The 6,633-nt window shown below is 42.4% G+C and overlaps 1 pseudogene across 1 annotated transcript; it reads left to right on the plus strand.

Annotated features, from left to right (window-relative positions):
- Nucleotides 1-3,133: 3,133 nt before the first annotated feature.
- Nucleotides 3,134-5,837, plus strand: LOC148015462 (uncharacterized; annotated as a pseudogene). The gene is made up of 2 exons (XR_015688457.1): nucleotides 3,134-4,241; nucleotides 4,416-5,837. The product of XR_015688457.1 is annotated as an uncharacterized LOC148015462 (transcript).
- The last annotated feature ends 796 nt before the right edge of the window (nucleotides 5,838-6,633 follow it).

Below are 6,633 nucleotides of genomic sequence, written 5' to 3' on the forward strand. Positions count from 1 at the left end.
TCGGATCAAATGCTGGATGTATTCGGAGCTAAGGATTCACTCCTTAGCAGTTGGCCAAATAAACGACCACTGGATTGATTGTGCTTGTAACCGTTTAGGAGCACTGCTTGCATTGTTTGCTCAAGGAACTAAAAGATGGAAAGTGAATTAATGATTTAGGTTGAAGGCCTGAAGGGAGAGGCATCATCAGTTACCCCCAATTGTATGCCTGACCCTAACCAAGGGGGTTGTTAGCCGCGCCAAGAATGTGGATCGAACACGTTGCGAGAGGTCTCTCCATTGGGCGCTACTTGGAGCAGGAGGATGCTTGGGTGCCAGGGGGGCTCTGGCCGTAAATCCCTTGCCTTCCGGGCCCTGCACAAGAGGCCAACGTGACTCGGGATTAGATCTTGAGGCCCGCATACTAGTCTACAGGTAGAATCTTGGATTAGTAATCCTTGTGGATTGCTGGATAGCCTTCGGGCAGATTATGGATTGCCTTCAGGTGGACTTATGGATTAGCCTATGGGCTGGGTTATATGATGTTTTCCAAAGATAAATAAGATCAATTGTGTTGAAAGGGACTTGTTGGGCACTGTTTTTCTATGTCAAGTGCTAAGATTATGTGAAGGAACCAGTGTCTAACTAGCTAATTAAGGAAGCTGTTTTATGCGTGTCTAACTAAATGTGGTAGGTAATTAGACAACTAAAGCAACCCTAAGGAAAGTGCGATGAATGTGGCCATGGGTTCGTCCTACGGATGGGTGGTCCCGGTTGGCCGGGAACTTTTCTCAAATGAAATCGACAACAGGGAACTTTTTCGAAGGAAATGAACAGCAAGGGCGTTGACCTTAAGTCTAGATTACTAGAATCTCGATTTATGCTGTTTTAGGGGAACGGAATAGGGACTATGCCTTATGGTTAGAGAGGTCGAGCTTTGCATCCCTCTCGTTTCTCATTCTCCTTGAACCAAGTGTAGCATGAATCCACTTCGACCCTGACGTTGCTGCGTAAAGTAGTTCGCCTGGGATTCGACGCTAGCTACCGTTTTAGGAATTTGACCATTAGGGAAACCCTGATTCAGGTCGGTCCTAAGTGGGAACGGCCGGAATACTTCCACTCCGTGGCAGACTTGGGAAGTCCTAGATCGCAAACCCCGTAACATTCCATGGGAGTGCTAAGCGGAGCTTTCTAGACTCTCTTCCCGATGGGCTACTAAGACGTATCCTACGAGCAAACATGTGGACACATTACACTATTATCCCTACGGATGCAAAAGATTCAAGCTTGGATTAGCTTAGAGCTTTCAATGCATTTAACAAAAGGGACAAATTAACAAATTCTTTAAACCATGATCTCATGCTATTTTTGCTCTATGATGATGCCTTGTTGCCACAAGTATGTCCATATATCAAGCTGATTATGACTATGCTTATAAGAATCTCATCGACAGTGGGTATTTGGCCAACAATACTCTAATGAAAAATGAAAACACAAAAAGGATTAGATACATTTTAAATAGTCACATATAAAAAATCAAATATATAGAAATACTTACATAGTGTGCTTCCCATGTGTCGATACCTCCTTACCGAAAAAGAAACAAACCAAACCATTCCATTTTGATTCATTGGGTCTCCCTCTCCCTTTGTTGTGGATTAAAGATCTTGTGCTCAATTTTGCTTTGGCCTTCTATCACTCTTAACCATATATGATCATCACCATTGGCTTAAGATCTATGCCTTGCTCTAGCCTTTCCTTATTTTCCATAGCCCTTTGTTTGGCCATGTATCTCTTGTTGGAAAGTTCCCTTTGGATCTTTTCTTCATCCCAATGGTTTGTAAATCTCACATAGGGGGGGATTAGGATAATTGTCATACACTATAACAATGCTTGCTCGTAGTGTATTTGGATTTTGGTTTTTGAAGACTCAAAAGTAATCTCTATAGTTTACCCACACCATAGTGTGCAATCAACTAAGACCTCCTTTCCCGCAAAATCTTGGAATACCCCACCCAAAAGGATGAAGCTAGTACTACACATATGGCTAGGGTTCTGCCTCGCTCTCTTTGTGCTATTGGGGTCTCTCCCTATTTTGCTTTGGAGAGGGTCTCCTATCACCATCGAAACAACCTCTATCAAATGAATCTCTCTCAGTAGTTACACCCATGACTCTACTACTACTACTATCAAGAGACACCTCATCCTTAGGGTTCTATTGAGGGTTTGAACCTTCATAAGGAAAACCTACACTACCAGTATGATTGGTGACTGTGTGGTCATTTTTGGTTGAGAAAATGGTCATATAGTCATATATCTTGGTGGGGTAGGAGGGTGCCCAAAGAAGGTATCCACCTCAATCATCATTCTCTTTCTCTCAACCTCAAGTTTGGAATCTTGTGATGATGACTCCCACCACATAAAAAATTGCATCAAGAGGAATAGAAACATCTACAAAAACATAATATAATAGGATTAGTTGCATGACATGACTTACAGATACACATAGATGTACAGATTCATATATGTATAGGCACATGTATACTTATTGATGCATATGTAGCCTATGTGTATACTATCCCTAAAATGTATATGTAGTATCACATAGTAAAACAATATTAATAACATAACATGGCTATGTGTATGTAGGATTATATATATGTATATGTATGTCCATATGTATACATTGACACATAGGTATAAGTATACTTGTGTATACACATGTATATCTATAGGCATATGCATAGGCTATGCCTATGCGTGTACCTATACCTATAAGTAGTCTCTCTTCCTATATATACACATAGGCATATGTATACACTACACACATGCACATGTTTAACTATAGGCTACATGCATGCATATGTATAGATGTATGCATAGCCTATACATATGTATGTGCATATATGCATATGTACGTGTAGTTAATGGATATATTGTGCCTATCCATATATGTATGCACATATTCATATGTATATACATTAATTATGCATACATTACTCAAACTATGCATAAGCACATCCAAAGGCCACACATATGTTAGCTATATATAGTGTTAGTTATATATATTCTGTCTATATATAGTGCCCCAGGTCCCCTCTATATATTCCAATCATGTGTGCTCAGTGTACACACTTTTGGGATTCCACTTCGGGTGTCTCATATCTCTCTTCTCTCCTCTCTTCCTTTCGTCTTTTGTCTTCCTCGCAGTTTCCAACATGGTATCAAAGCCTAGCAGCGCCTGCGAGAGATGGCGGCCTGCTGCCGACCCTATGAGGCCTAAGCCTATAACTGCAAGGGGGAAGACACGCGAGGGCAAAAGCTGGAGACGAGGACAAGACGATGGGGCAGAAAAGCGAGTTCTTCATCTCCACCTTCTTCTGCGGCATCCGTTTTTGAATGCAACCTAAAAGGACAAAGCGCCAGCCATGGCACGGTGCCGCACGACGATCCAGTGACGAGAGAGAGTGTTCTTGGAGAAGAAGGTGAGCCGACTGTGTGAGAGGAAAGGTGGAAGGCAGAGAAAGATGGCACGGTGCCACAGGACGATCCAGTGACGAGAGAGTGTTCTTGGAGAAGAAGGCGAGCCGACTGTGTGAGAGGAAAGGGGGAAAGCAGAGAAAGAGACGAATCCGGCAGCCATGACATCAGAATGTCGGAGCGTTTGCTGCTGTGACGGTCGGCTCCTTCCTCCACCAGTGGCATTTGCGTCCCTCCTCTGCCAGTGCCTCCCTTTATCTCCATCTCTCCCTGAGCCTCAGTATGCACCCCTTTCTCTCTCTCGCGCAGGCTGAGAATCTCTTTGTGGAAACCCTGGAGGGCGGGTCGGGCAGGCCGCAGGCAAGCACAGGCTCACGAAAAGAGAGGAGCATCAAATCGCCGTCAGCACAGGTGCAATAAGTGCTGTGTGAAGGGTTCAATACCTCGAGCTCGCATACTCATGCATCCTATTGGTGGAGGAGAAGATGATGACTGCCACCTGAGCACAGGTGCAATAAGTGCTGTGTGAAGGGTTCAATACCTCGAGCTCGCATACTCATACATCCTGTTGGTGGAGGAGAAGATGATGACCGCCACCCGTGCTTCACAGAGAACGGAGAGCTCGTAGGCTGATAACGATATTCTGCTGTTCCAAGAACAAAGCTGTTGCTGAGGTATAGCAAATCTGGATACGCATCCTTGTGTAGCTACAAAGGTAAGCTGCTGCGGCTTCAGCAAAGGCTTGTGCGAACTTCATCCGTTGACAACAAGATTTCACTCAGGTAGAAGGAGCTTCTCTTTTGCAGCATTCATCCTCCGTCCATGTAGTTTCAAGCATCCCCATCACTTGTCAAAAACTCTAGCCATGGCGACCTTCACCAGACCATTTCCTCTCCCTCCTTGACCCCCTCTTCCACTCGGTTCTCATTTCTAACGACTTGTCCCATCTCTCACAGATTTGAAATTCTGCTGATTGTGTGTTTGCTCGCCCTGATTCCTGCATGCCATGGGGTCTGCTCCTCCTTTTCATGGACCCGGGAGCTTTGAATCCCTTGGATCTGGAAGCCTGAATACAGACTACTCTCCTCCTTGCATTCCCCCCACCTGCTTGGTTCCTTACTCTACAGCTCCAATCTTCCCAATCAACGGGGATGACTTCCTTGACAGCTTCGGGATGAATCCTCCCGAGCCCTGCTCTAAAGACCTGCAATCAAAGCAAGAAAGAAGGACATGTCTATGAAAACTCGATTAACTATTTGCGAGGGTCGCGATGGCACTGATTCCTCCAATGGGGATGTATTGATATTTCCAGACTTTGTTCGATACAGGGGATTAACTCATTTTGATGTGGATGCCTTTGTGGAAGAAGTCCTAGTACATAACCGAGAATGGGTACCAGGAAGGCCAGAGAGGCTGCGTGGCATGCATATCTTTGTGTGTGCACATCAGAGTCATGATATTCAATGTGGTATTTTGGGCCCTGTTGTCATTAAGAAGTTCAGAGATGAGCTATCTGCTCGAGGTCTCACTAGTTATGTAGCTGTAAAACCATGTTCTCATGTGGGGGGCCCCAAGTATGCAGCAAATTTTATTTGTTATGGCTCTAATGCGACTAGTGCAGTCTCAAGCCACTGCTATGGATATGTTACGTCGGAGATGATGTCAGCAATGTTTTGGATGAATTTTTGGACCGAGGGTTCTTGGCTTCCCCGCAGAGCAGTTGTTGTGGCCAAACAAATAATCCAGAGGAACAGACTATGCAAAATCTAGTTGGGCATGCTGATGAAGTGCTTTCATTTAGAATTGAGGATGGGCAAGCCAGGTTGCAAGTTGTGAGGCAAACAGTAATTCAGGGTACTCATTGTAAGAGTTTCTTAATGTCTTGACTTTTACTCAGATTCATGATGATCGTCCTCGTTTGTTATTCCAGCTGATGAGGGTCTATATTCCAGCTGATGACACATTATTTCGTTTATATTCTTTCCAGTTGATGAGCGTCTATATTCCAGCTAATGACAAATTGTTTTATTTATATTCTGCTCATGGGGCTCCACATGTGTTATATTATCTATAGAGCGGCGTTGCGAACCGTCTCTATAGACTTTATGTTGTTCTAATGTCACTGTAACGTTTTTTCTTTAAGTTTTGATGTGACAGATATACTGCTTATATCCCAAGTTCAGTTGAAGGAATTTCTTGGAGATTTTATCTTTTGCAGTGATGTCGCTTATCCTTATTTTACATGTATATTTAGGAGTGATAAAGCTCTTTTGATGCCTCTGAATAGGCTATTGTAATTCAGGAGTGATGTGGCTCCTTTGATGCCTATGAATAGGCTCTTGTAAGTTCAACTTTGTGATTTTATATTTTGAATATTAATATAATGGTAGGCCTATATAGAGCTGTGGGTTTTTCCCATGAGTCCCCAAGGGTTTTTTTTATCCATAGTAAGGGACTATGTTGGAAACTGCGAGAAAGACGAAAGACGAAAGGAAGAGAGGAGAGAAGAGAGATATGAGACACCGGAAGTGGAACCCCAGAAGTGTGTAAACTGAGCACACATGATAGGAATATATAGAGGGAACCTGGGGCTCTATATACAGACATACTATATATAGCTAACAACATATACATATATGCATGGATTATGCATATGTACACATGTATATGCACATGCTATACATATAGGTTATGCATATATACACATGTATATATATAGGCTATACATATACATGCACACACATATATAGGTGTATGTGTAGCATATGAATGTATGTGTGTAAATATGCATATAAATACACAGTCAATGCACAATCACTTGTACACATACTCATAGGCTACATAGACACACATATATGCATAGGCTATGTGCATATATATATGTATGTACAAATGGATACACTATGAATAAGCATGTAGGGACATATGGCATCACTTGTGATATTGATCATGATGGCCATATCATGCCACTTGGATAAGGATTGATATTTTATCGACGAATCTGTCATGTTATTGATCTATACATGCCATAAGTTCATTTAATGTGTGTATAATTATAAATCCAATATCATTTATATAACATTAATCTAATGAATATGCTAAATCTATTTATCTCATTGCAACAATGAGATATAGATATTAGGATTTAATGTCAAAGAAGTTTGTCCCTGCATA

The sequence above is a fragment of the Lygodium microphyllum genome, chromosome 24 (genome assembly GCF_053477565.2).
Source record: "Lygodium microphyllum isolate KBCC chromosome 24, Lygodium_microphyllum_v1.1.10, whole genome shotgun sequence".
Lineage (NCBI taxonomy): Eukaryota > Viridiplantae > Streptophyta > Polypodiopsida > Schizaeales > Lygodiaceae > Lygodium > Lygodium microphyllum.